At 34.3% G+C, this 14085-nt stretch overlaps 1 protein-coding gene across 7 annotated transcripts in view; it reads left to right on the top strand.

The window, feature by feature from the left end:
- The window catches only part of LOC111624929 (rho GTPase-activating protein 190-like), a 134394-nt gene that overhangs the window by 77856 nt on the left and 42453 nt on the right, over window positions 1-14085 (top strand). The window lies entirely within an intron of this gene.

Raw genomic sequence — 14085 nt, 5'->3', positions numbered from 1 at the left:
TTAACCGAGCTCAATTTCTATAAGATAAAAATACAGTTTGTCAAAAAAGTTACCGTGCCTTGAGAAATTTGTAACGAAGTTATGCATACGCTATTGCATATGATACCTGTAGCTTGTATGCGATACCATTTGGTCAACCAGTACCAAACAGATGGCTTACTGGTCTCCTATGCAATACTGACATAACTTCAATGTTGCTGCGAATTTCTCACTGCAAGGTAACTTCTCGGACACCTGTATTAACGACTCTATTTGAGTGTTTCGGCACAATGTTTTAGATTCCCAAATAGCAATAACGTTATTCAATTAATTCGAAAATTTTCAGTCTAGTTTATAAGCGGTTGTTCCATTTTTACTTATCAGATAGTTAAATACTGTTTTAGTTTCCATTAAAAATATATATATATAATGTATTTTTCAGATTTTAATAATGATAGAAGCACAGTGGTTAACATAGTTTTATGTTGGAGCATCATAAAATTTTAATGAAAATATTAGGTATAGACACGTACGATTTAAAAAATAGGCAAAATGGTTCGGTTCCACTCGTAACAGTTGTATTATTCCATTATTTTGGTCGAGTTTGTTAAGAAGTTTTTTTAATACTGTATCGTTTGTTTCTTTTTCGTGTAATTTGTAAAATGTCTGACTGTAAAGCACACTCTAATCAAATAAATATTTTCTAGCCCGGTCGAACTATCCTGTGGTTACTAGCAGACTAGCATAATACAAATTTGCTCAGAAATGTACAGAGATGAGAATAATTTTGCCTTTGTTACTTAGGGTATAGTCGGTTTAGAACGGATAAGGTGACAGAATAACTTTTAGAACATGCTTTAAATTTAAAGAATAGAAAGCAATAAAATACATAATTTTAAATTTGCAACCGATAAATTTTTTAATGAAGACCGTGTATATATTTTTATTAACACGTACGAATGACTCGATAAACTTTTATGAATCGAACGATCGAATCAATTTTTATCAGATTTTGTTAATTTACCTTAATGTAGCCTGATAAGAGACTTGTAAATATGTTTAACAAACTTTTGTAATTTTCTTAATTTTTTGTGTTTGTTTTCGACAGACAACAGTGTAAAAAGATATATACTGTGTGCATGGTGAAGTCCTTATACACTGACGCGTGTAAGCAATGCACAACGTACGTTACGTCGTAATGAATGCAGCACAAAGACATTGAAAAACAAAAAATGCCCTTATTCTGAACATGAGAAATGAATGAGAGCAGAAGAATGAATGCTTGAGAGAGACATCCGTGCTTGATGTACATGTTAGCATTTTGTGCTATCTATTCATTCTATTCATATGGGACGTCCTTCTGTTCTAAATCAGTTGCAATCTTCTTTGTTAATGGCTTTTCTCCAATATTATGCATTGTTTTCGATATGGGTGCACTAACTTCTGAATTTTATTGCTAGGGATGCGAGTGGTCTTATCTCACGGCATGTAACGACCTTACTTTAACTGTAAGTCACGTTTGTAACTGTATCTAGCTATCTGCATTTGTCAGTTATGTAGTGTATAAGGACTTAGCTATCACAAATACATACAGGGTGCATAGTAATGTTCAATTTTTTTTTTTAACTTTCTCAAGGATATAAGTTATATAAGGTAATGAGATATTTAACATTAATTATTCAATGATTAAAGTAATTTTATATTTAACTGTTTGAAAATGATAAAGTTAAGTTTTATAAATTACGATTGCAAGAAATTTGTAAGGGGAAATACGAGGGTCATCGGACTAGTGACGTCTCCAATTATATAAAATTAGTTTGAGAAGAGTTGGGATAATGTGACCAGTTTTGAAAAATAGTAAAAGTATTTTACTTTAATTACACATGTTCGTCTTTCAATATAATCACTATCTCTATACAAATGGATTTCTTCTCATTTTTTAAGTATGTAATAGTTGTGACGCGCACATACATTAATTAACCTATTTAGGATGACGAAAGTAATGTTTTCTCCGTAAATATGAATATTTTAGAATTATATCTGTCTAGAGGCATTCCGAAGGGTAGAATAGATAGGAAACTTGTGGGATTTTCCTCAAAATTTAAACAAATCAAACTTGTAATGAAATAAAGAGTATATTTTTTTCCACAAAATGCAATGCCACTACCTATAATCAAAGAGGTAAACATAATAAAGGAGTCATTTGGGATGGTAGAGTTTATTATTACTCAATCTTCGAGATTAAAAACTAATGTACGGGTGACAAAAACTGGCAGTGCTCGGCGGAAGTTTTCTCGAATGCTCTGCACAAAATCATCACTTAACCACAAAATTATCGAATGAAATTGCATCTTACAAATTTGTAGAATTTTTGATAATAATTTAATAAGTAATTGATACGATACTATTGAAATATGTCTATCTGTAGTTTTGCAGTTTGTGTCAAAAAATTATTTACAGTGGTGAGAAGAAGGTAAATAAGGTTAGTCCATTGGCATTTTGGATGTTACCGACGAATGCAGTCTAGTAGAAGGAAAGTCCTTTTGCGAGGCTGCTGGCACTCTTATTATTTATTATGAACATAAATAAAATATAAGAGAGGCGGATTATTACTGAATATTTATTAAAGCCAATTTAGGATTTTAGCCCTGATAGAAGAATAGATTTTTGTCATCCTAAGTAAGTCTAATTGTTGTATGTGCGGTGCATCATTTAGGAATCACCAATTCGTGTCGTGTTCACCGATAATATTTTGAATTGAGCGTTTCGTAATCTAGATTTCTGGCCAGTGACTATAGTTTAAGAGTTATTTTACTTTTTGTATTTGCCGACCTGATCTAACATTGGAGTGGGAAATTCTTGTATTGAAGTGAAGAGCCAAGTTATGAGCTCTTGAATTTGTCGTGATGTGTCTGCACAGATTGTCATGCTTAAACTAAGTACGTGATTTCACAGTTTAATGGACAATGAATTCCAGTAGTAAATGGCACTATAATAATTACAAGACAAGTATTATTAGAATTAGTTGCAAAAAAAAAAATGTATTAGAAAATAAAAACACAAATGGGATAATAAATACAGAGAGAAATATAAATAATGAATTTAATGGTTACTTGGAAATTTTAACACCACAAAACAGTAAGCAATTGTTATTTCGTTACAAAAACTTAAAAACTGAAGCAAAGAAAGATCAAGCTTGGTCAAGCAGATCTGATAGCATGCTCAACAAAAGCGAATCAAATATTAATTTTGTTTAAAATAAATTTTATAAATTTTTGGAATCAAGTAGTAGTTGCGCATGTCCACGCACATGCGCAATAAATGGATTGAACTGAACATAACACTTAGGTAATGGAAGTGAAGTCATTGCGCATGCGCGTGGACATCTGACAGATGGACAAAAGTCTTAAACATAAGCACTTCACCGCTATAGTGGAGTGTGCTGAAAAAGGTAGAAAGTTATAAAACTGGAATTATATCGACAAAATTGTTTGATAAACAATTGCTTATTCTTGGTGCTGTCATTGGCGAGTTACTTCTCAAATTACGGATTAACACAGGCACTATTTGCATATTTTGTAAAACGACACGGATGTATTCGAGTTTTATGACGATTTTAAATTTCATGTAGGTCGTCGCAAATAAGCATCTATATCATACATGACTTTTGTATTCGAGTTAAATCCAGAAATAATGCATAATGAATACTGAATTTAATCAAACTTGGGATTTGAATCTTAATCTAGCTTTAACTTGTGGTAGCCATTAGAGTGACACACATTTTCAAATGTTTGATCCCTTTCGCCTTTTCATGCAAAATAAACCAATTAGTTTCTCTTTCACCCACTCTCGTATGGCAGCTCAAACTTTGTCGAGATCAACAAAAAGTTTCGGCATTTCATTACATTCCGTAATTTTTGAAATAACGGGGTAGAGTCTGAAAATCTCGATCCAAATGGTGGGCACTGTGGACAAGGAATAAGATATACAGTAAGGAAATGACAAATATGCTAAAAAACCCAGGACTACTGGTTATTCGAAATCCTATTTACAGCTCGGATCTGGCTAAAAGTAGACTTCTACTTGTTCAAAACTTATAGATGTTAAAAGGTTGACACTTTTTATCAGACTTCAAACTTCAAGCTGCCATACTGGGGTGTGGGTGTGTGTTTTTGACAGGGCTGTGGAGTCGCGTAAAAATCTACCGACTCCAACTCCGACTTTTCCTTACAATCCGACTCCGACTCCGGCTAAAACACCAAAACTCCACGACTCCGACTCCACAGCCCTGGTTTTTGAGTATTCGGATCATGGAAAAATCTGAAAGCTTTCTGTGCAAAGAGTGCAAATATGGATCAAATGTTTGAAAATCATTTTGCTTTAAATGGCAATTATATTGAAAAATGAATATGTATGATTAAAATAAATGGTCTTTACTATTCATTACAAGGTGATCATATTGTTCTCTCTTTTCTAAAACTATTTTTATACAAGTAAGAGTCATTGTCATTTGTTTACTTAGTACCGGGCAACATTTTAAAATAATTAAAAATAGATTGATTTGGTTGCAATCAGACAAACTTTTGATAATAAGAGTATTTATTGACAGATTAACGAAGAAATATTTCGATTTTAATCTGGAAAATGAAATAGATTTTGCTAGCAAATAATGAAATTTAATTCATTTCATCTAAAGTTTGTGAAATTTGTTACACTTGAAGTAAGATGAAGTAAGATGAAAGTCAAATATAATGAATATAAAAATTAGAAGATTATGATTTGTAGTTTTTAATTTTTGCTTTAATTTTCACACAAAATATATCTATGTTTGTAAATATTATTTGTGTTTCACTTAATACGACAGTACCAAATTATTTGTTCTGACAAAACAAGTTCAGTACAGTGAAAATTAAATGTTTTTCTAAGTTTTATTTGGTTTTAGAACTGCGTTCCTTAATGATAACATATAGATTAGTGAAATAAGTTAAAATATTTGGGACAATATCTATTCAGATATAAATTTATGTTCTTATTCAGAGAAATTTCTGTTTTCTTAACAAGCATATTGCTTCGATCACCTTTGCAGAATTATATCGGCAAGCCTTTCCCAGCACTGAGTCTCTGGACCACGTGGTCGCTATGAAAGCTGGGGCGTCGCCTTCTTTTCCGCCTTCCCGACACGAAAGGGAGCCGCATGCCGGCATAGATCTCACGTTTCCCCCTCCGGCTCTAGTTCCTCTCTCTAGGAACTCTTCTTCTTCTTCCTACCAAAGTCAGCTGCACTATTCGCCTCGCCTTCCTCCCCACCATCTCCGATGGCCTTCCGGAGTGGCGCACTCCTCTCTGTATGCCACGGGACGGAGGAGACCCGGCGTCCCCGAGAAATCTCTCCCCTTTTCACACTACGAACTGAAAAAGTCTAGTAGTCTGACATCTGGCGGAATGCGGATGCCCTCCACGCCCTCTGCTCCCAGTCTCAGCCACCCCAGTCCGGCTCCCGGCTCGAGGGGAACCGACGACCTGGAGGCGTCCGACAGTATTACGGACGACGACGACACACTCTCTTCGGGCCTCAGTGGTGAATAAAATTCTTTTACTCTTGCAATTTGTTTGGCATCTTGTGATGTATTTTTATTATTTTTTTCCTTTTGCCTTTCTTTCTTTAAACTCTTGAATTTATTTTTTACATTTTTCTTGTGATCGATATTGTTTTTTGAGCTCATTCCATGTCTGATGCGATAGACCATTTCAATATAAAATTAAATCCCTCGTGGAATTCATTTTTATTCTGTTGTACAATCTCTTCCCTTTATAATAACTATTTTGTATTAATATTTTTACGTGAATGATTAATAATTTTTTATTTAAAACAGAAGCAAATAAGGATTTGATATGGAATGTCTCAATTAAATGAATATCGTAAACCTTAAAGAATTGTGCAGGATTCCAAATTTAAATAATCTTATCTAAGAAACTGCCAGAATACATTAAAGTTAACTAGGGATACACATTCTAAATAATGAATTTTGTACAACGCACCTGTTTTCTTATGAATTAATTATCCCTTTAAACATTATAATAATTTAGATACTTTGAAAATAAGTTGTTTGGTTAGCCAACTTAAAATGAAAGTTATGAAAGAAAGTTGGAAAGAGTTGCCAGTGTAATAAATGTATAAGTGTGCGCGGTCATATAGGCATTTGGCCAACACGCTGTTTCATATGTAATGCTTTTATACTCTTAAGTTGCTTTTGCCAGATTTGGACTTCTGTACGTTTTTGGCCGATGCGCATATGGCAATTAGACCAAAGATGAAATTGGTTTTAATTAAATGTTTTTTAATAACTCATGCTCCTAACTTCACCTGCATTTCACACATATTTGTAATAATAACAGTACTACGAGTCCCACAAGATAGCATTCCTTCTTCTATGGTACACCTCCATCGATTATGTCCAAAATGTCGACGGAGTAACCATGTCTCTTTTTCTATTTGTTACTATTGTGAACAATATTTTGGCGCAGAGATGCAAATCTATGGGTATGCACATTCTAATTATATTATTATAACAATTAATTATTAAATTATTGTCAAAACATGTATGCATTTGTAAGGAGAAGTCTCAGTCTTGAAAGTTAAATAATAATAAATTAAGTACAGTAGACCACCCTATAACATGGGTTCATATAATGCGGATTCGTATATCGTGGTGAAAAAATTGCGATTGTATTCGTATAAAGACGCTAAAAGAAACTCTTAAAATGCGGTAAAACGTCATCGCCAACTCGTGTTGCGACAGGATTGGTCGAATCTAGACCAATAGCGGATATTGCACAAACCATTGGGTTTAAATGAGCAGCGGACCTACTAAAAACCATTTATTATTTAACGTCCATAAAAATTATATTTATATTAATGATGTCTCCAAAGTTCAGCAAATTTTTCGCAGAAAAATAATTTATCAGGAAACGAGTGCCCCTGTTCGATGTGCCGCTCCGCGACGAAAACAAGCTTAAGCAATGGCATCGTCGAACGGTGCACATTTGGTAAGTAATCCTACAATTTTTTGTTTATAGCATAGTTTTTATGGATTATTCCTAACAAATTATACTTGTGTTGGAAATGTTGAGTCAAATTAGTCTAGAATCAATTAATTTTATGGAAGAAAACCTTTCGAACAGCTGTAGTCCATAAAGTGCAGACGTGCCGGGCTGTGATTGGCTCATGTATTTAAGGACTCGTAGAACGTGAATTTCATAAAAAGTGGAATGTGTCTACCGTGTTATCGGGGGGTCGATTGTATCTCAAATGACCCGTCTTTTGTAGACTTCTTTGTTTATGGGTAGTCGTGATGTGTGCATGCCACCTTCCGTGAGAAAAATGCATTCTTTATTTTGTGAAAGTTTTGTGTGTTTAAATTAACACCTTTTGAGCGGTCAAAAAATGACCCTCCGAAATTTTTAATTTTTGGACTCGGGACACCTTGAAATGTCGAGATACGCAAAAGATTCGATTTTCTCTGTATGTATGGATGTTAGACTATGTATGGGGGCATGATTTTATTCACCCTGTTTGAAGCCTAATAATTTTTGTGGTTTTTAAATTGGAGTTGGATGTTTTAACACAGAGTTATTAAGCTTTAAAGTGGTTGAACTAAATCGTGCCTCTATATGCATCCTAACTTTGCAGGCGAGAACATCTTAATGGGTTCTTCTGTATTATCATAAAATGACAAAAAGCTTAATTTTGAGGGAAGAAATGAGTTTTATAAAAAAAAATTTGTGAAAGATAATAAGGAGTAAAATATTTATTAAGTCCAACCACATTGGAGATACAACATGACTCCTTCTATGTCTCCATCCTGTTAATGCTATTAAATATTGGTTCTTTATTAAGAACCAAAATTTAATAGCATTAATGCCCCTTTATACACAAGTTACTGCACCAAATTTTGTTTCTTAAACTTTACCCATTCAGAGATAGTATTTAATATCTCAGAACAGAGAATAAAGAAAGTAAACAAATTATACGTCAGCACACGTGTACACATACATGAAGTTTCCCCTTTTATTTGACAATTTTTGGGTTCAGGTGGTTTCCAAACATGTGGATTGGATTTGAAAAAAATTCAAAGGGTCAAATTTGACATGATTCCGATACTTTTCCGTTTTATATACATAACAAGTTGAAAAGTAAAAGGGAATTGGAGTCAGAGGATTTTTGATGACTCCAACTTTGACTAAAATGCCACGACTTCGACTCCAATTCCACAGCCCTGGTTTTTAGGATTGCCCCATTCAAAAGTTGGGGACTGCCTTTACTACACTCACTGCCAAAAGTTAAGCACGGAGCAGTAAACTGCGAAAAAATTGACAAATAAAACTGTGATTGACACAAAATGAGGCCGGAAAGTAGCAAATATGTTTATGCATGAAACAACACAAAGAATTACATAGAAAGATGAAAACAATATTGAATTCTCATAAAGTATAAGATGAAATCATATTGGAATCATTAACAAAACAATGTTTAAATCCAAAACAAACAAACAAAACCGACATTAATAGGGTAAATGGTCACACCTCATCCTTACACAAAGTTTACAGCATGTAACCATGCTTTCCATGAGGTGATCAACCACTCCAGAGTGAAATAAGTGCCATTCCTCCTGTATAGCAGTTTGCAACTCTGAGAGTGGCAGGGGGTGGAAAACGTGCACACACAGCACCGCCAAGGGCATCCCAAAGATTCTCAATGGGATTGAGGTCTGGCGAGTATGCTGGCCAATCCATATGCGTGATTCCCTCAGTCAAGGTAGTCGTCGACGAGGGCAGCTCTATGGGGTCGTGCGTTATCATTCATTAAAACGAAAGCAGGACCAACTGCTGCAGCATACAATTTCACAATGGGTTTGAGGACTTCATTCCGATACTGAACAGCCATCACAGAACCCCCTCGATAAATGTGCAGGTCGGTGTGATATCCCAACGAAATGCCTGCTCACACCATAATGCTTTCACCTCAGAATGCGTGATGCTCGATGATGTTCTGGGGATGATTGTGTGTGCCTTTTTTTCTCCATACTCCTACATGCTTGTCATCTGGCTCCAGGGAAAATTGCAACTCATCCGTGAATGTAATGTTGCCCCAATCAGAAACAGTCCAATTCACATGTTGCCCACACCACTTTAATCGTGTGCCTCTGGATTGGACGGATAGTGTAACACAAACTCGTGGTACTCGGGCGTACAGTCCGTTCATGTATAGACTTCGGCGCACAGTAGTAGCATATATCGTTTTACCAATGGCTGCTGCAACCATCGACGTCACACGTGTAGAGTTGCTTTTCAATTCTGCTTGGCTACAACAGCAATATAGCAATCTTCTGCAGGGGTCATAACCCTTGGGGAACCGGCCACAGGTCTTTGGACAACTGTTTGGCTTGTTTCGAATTGTTTCCATAACTGTGAAATGACGAAATGATGAACACCAAAGAAAAGGAGCAACATTTGTGATTGATTGGCCTGCTTCAAGGCGTCCCACACACTGCCAGCGCTCACTGTCTGTCATTCGTCTTCTGGAAGCCATAGAAACATGTCAATCACGCACAGTAATTATACGACAGTTCTCCACACTTTTTCTCGGCACTTACATGCAACTCCTCTCACACTTCAGAAGGCTGGCTTCTTATACGACTGCCTGTTTTGCATATTTCAGGACACATAACCATGATTGATAGTAACGTAACATATTTGCATACTTCCACCTACCTCTGCAGTGAATTGCAGCCTCTCAAATGCTGATTGCTTTCCAGACATGAACATTTTCTGCTCTGTGCTTAACTTTTGGCAGTGAGTGTACTAGTATTTTATATAAACAAGTTGCTTATATTTTTACTTTTAATGTGATATTTGAATTCATTTTTATGTTTTTGTCTGTTATACACTGGTGTTCAAAATTAAGAGAATTTACACATGTTGTTGAATTTCTGAAAAACTAATGGACACACTTTAATGAAGTTTTGCATGGATATGCAGTTATATAAGAGAAAATATATACAGTGGTGCCTTGTATAACGTACGCCTCGAATAACGGACTTTCTATTTGGCCGTTACGTGACTCGAGCAACGGACTGGCTGCGAACAACAGGACTTTTTGTTCGGCAGTTACGTTAGGTGAACAATGGACTTTCTGCGAACAAGTGCGAATGATGTTTCCACTCTTTTGCCGTTGCCAATGACAATCTGCTATTTTTATAATATATTAATATTATTAGAATATATTATTAGTGTATCTGAAGTACAGAGCTCCCGTTGGGATTCGGCTTGCTATCTTGTTTATTACGTACATCACCTCACTGCAGGGTATTTACATTTATTCAAGTGTTGTGCAAATCATGGCTTCTAAAAAAACAGAAAGGTGATTTCAATTGAAACAAAGCAAAGAAATCATCAGAAGGAATGAAAGTTGACAGAAACTTCCTTGTCNAAAAGTTACCGTGCCTTGAGAAATTTGTAACGAAGTTATGCATACGCTATTGCATATGATACCTGTAGCTTGTATGCGATACCATTTGGTCAACCAGTACCAAACAGATGGCTTACTGGTCTCCTATGCAATACTGACATAACTTCAATGTTGCTGCGAATTTCTCACTGCAAGGTAACTTCTCGGACACCTGTATTAACGACTCTATTTGAGTGTTTCGGCACAATGTTTTAGATTCCCAAATAGCAATAACGTTATTCAATTAATTCGAAAATTTTCAGTCTAGTTTATAAGCGGTTGTTCCATTTTTACTTATCAGATAGTTAAATACTGTTTTAGTTTCCATTAAAAATATATATATATAATGTATTTTTCAGATTTTAATAATGATAGAAGCACAGTGGTTAACATAGTTTTATGTTGGAGCATCATAAAATTTTAATGAAAATATTAGGTATAGACACGTACGATTTAAAAAATAGGCAAAATGGTTCGGTTCCACTCGTAACAGTTGTATTATTCCATTATTTTGGTCGAGTTTGTTAAGAAGTTTTTTTAATACTGTATCGTTTGTTTCTTTTTCGTGTAATTTGTAAAATGTCTGACTGTAAAGCACACTCTAATCAAATAAATATTTTCTAGCCCGGTCGAACTATCCTGTGGTTACTAGCAGACTAGCATAATACAAATTTGCTCAGAAATGTACAGAGATGAGAATAATTTTGCCTTTGTTACTTAGGGTATAGTCGGTTTAGAACGGATAAGGTGACAGAATAACTTTTAGAACATGCTTTAAATTTAAAGAATAGAAAGCAATAAAATACATAATTTTAAATTTGCAACCGATAAATTTTTTAATGAAGACCGTGTATATATTTTTATTAACACGTACGAATGACTCGATAAACTTTTATGAATCGAACGATCGAATCAATTTTTATCAGATTTTGTTAATTTACCTTAATGTAGCCTGATAAGAGACTTGTAAATATGTTTAACAAACTTTTGTAATTTTCTTAATTTTTTGTGTTTGTTTTCGACAGACAACAGTGTAAAAAGATATATACTGTGTGCATGGTGAAGTCCTTATACACTGACGCGTGTAAGCAATGCACAACGTACGTTACGTCGTAATGAATGCAGCACAAAGACATTGAAAAACAAAAAATGCCCTTATTCTGAACATGAGAAATGAATGAGAGCAGAAGAATGAATGCTTGAGAGAGACATCCGTGCTTGATGTACATGTTAGCATTTTGTGCTATCTATTCATTCTATTCATATGGGACGTCCTTCTGTTCTAAATCAGTTGCAATCTTCTTTGTTAATGGCTTTTCTCCAATATTATGCATTGTTTTCGATATGGGTGCACTAACTTCTGAATTTTATTGCTAGGGATGCGAGTGGTCTTATCTCACGGCATGTAACGACCTTACTTTAACTGTAAGTCACGTTTGTAACTGTATCTAGCTATCTGCATTTGTCAGTTATGTAGTGTATAAGGACTTAGCTATCACAAATACATACAGGGTGCATAGTAATGTTCAATTTTTTTTTTTAACTTTCTCAAGGATATAAGTTATATAAGGTAATGAGATATTTAACATTAATTATTCAATGATTAAAGTAATTTTATATTTAACTGTTTGAAAATGATAAAGTTAAGTTTTATAAATTACGATTGCAAGAAATTTGTAAGGGGAAATACGAGGGTCATCGGACTAGTGACGTCTCCAATTATATAAAATTAGTTTGAGAAGAGTTGGGATAATGTGACCAGTTTTGAAAAATAGTAAAAGTATTTTACTTTAATTACACATGTTCGTCTTTCAATATAATCACTATCTCTATACAAATGGATTTCTTCTCATTTTTTAAGTATGTAATAGTTGTGACGCGCACATACATTAATTAACCTATTTAGGATGACGAAAGTAATGTTTTCTCCGTAAATATGAATATTTTAGAATTATATCTGTCTAGAGGCATTCCGAAGGGTAGAATAGATAGGAAACTTGTGGGATTTTCCTCAAAATTTAAACAAATCAAACTTGTAATGAAATAAAGAGTATATTTTTTTCCACAAAATGCAATGCCACTACCTATAATCAAAGAGGTAAACATAATAAAGGAGTCATTTGGGATGGTAGAGTTTATTATTACTCAATCTTCGAGATTAAAAACTAATGTACGGGTGACAAAAACTGGCAGTGCTCGGCGGAAGTTTTCTCGAATGCTCTGCACAAAATCATCACTTAACCACAAAATTATCGAATGAAATTGCATCTTACAAATTTGTAGAATTTTTGATAATAATTTAATAAGTAATTGATACGATACTATTGAAATATGTCTATCTGTAGTTTTGCAGTTTGTGTCAAAAAATTATTTACAGTGGTGAGAAGAAGGTAAATAAGGTTAGTCCATTGGCATTTTGGATGTTACCGACGAATGCAGTCTAGTAGAAGGAAAGTCCTTTTGCGAGGCTGCTGGCACTCTTATTATTTATTATGAACATAAATAAAATATAAGAGAGGCGGATTATTACTGAATATTTATTAAAGCCAATTTAGGATTTTAGCCCTGATAGAAGAATAGATTTTTGTCATCCTAAGTAAGTCTAATTGTTGTATGTGCGGTGCATCATTTAGGAATCACCAATTCGTGTCGTGTTCACCGATAATATTTTGAATTGAGCGTTTCGTAATCTAGATTTCTGGCCAGTGACTATAGTTTAAGAGTTATTTTACTTTTTGTATTTGCCGACCTGATCTAACATTGGAGTGGGAAATTCTTGTATTGAAGTGAAGAGCCAAGTTATGAGCTCTTGAATTTGTCGTGATGTGTCTGCACAGATTGTCATGCTTAAACTAAGTACGTGATTTCACAGTTTAATGGACAATGAATTCCAGTAGTAAATGGCACTATAATAATTACAAGACAAGTATTATTAGAATTAGTTGCAAAAAAAAAAATGTATTAGAAAATAAAAACACAAATGGGATAATAAATACAGAGAGAAATATAAATAATGAATTTAATGGTTACTTGGAAATTTTAACACCACAAAACAGTAAGCAATTGTTATTTCGTTACAAAAACTTAAAAACTGAAGCAAAGAAAGATCAAGCTTGGTCAAGCAGATCTGATAGCATGCTCAACAAAAGCGAATCAAATATTAATTTTGTTTAAAATAAATTTTATAAATTTTTGGAATCAAGTAGTAGTTGCGCATGTCCACGCACATGCGCAATAAATGGATTGAACTGAACATAACACTTAGGTAATGGAAGTGAAGTCATTGCGCATGCGCGTGGACATCTGACAGATGGACAAAAGTCTTAAACATAAGCACTTCACCGCTATAGTGGAGTGTGCTGAAAAAGGTAGAAAGTTATAAAACTGGAATTATATCGACAAAATTGTTTGATAAACAATTGCTTATTCTTGGTGCTGTCATTGGCGAGTTACTTCTCAAATTACGGATTAACACAGGCACTATTTGCATATTTTGTAAAACGACACGGATGTATTCGAGTTTTATGACGATTTTAAATTTCATGTAGGTCGTCGCAAATAAGCATCTATATCATACATGACTTTTGTATTCGAGTTAA

The sequence above is a fragment of the Centruroides sculpturatus genome, unplaced genomic scaffold (assembly GCF_000671375.1).
Source record: "Centruroides sculpturatus isolate CEXI.00-Female unplaced genomic scaffold, Cexi_2.0 scaffold365, whole genome shotgun sequence".
Classification (NCBI taxonomy): Eukaryota; Metazoa; Arthropoda; class Arachnida; order Scorpiones; family Buthidae; genus Centruroides; species Centruroides sculpturatus.
This window is presented reverse-complemented; position numbering and strand designations above follow the sequence as displayed.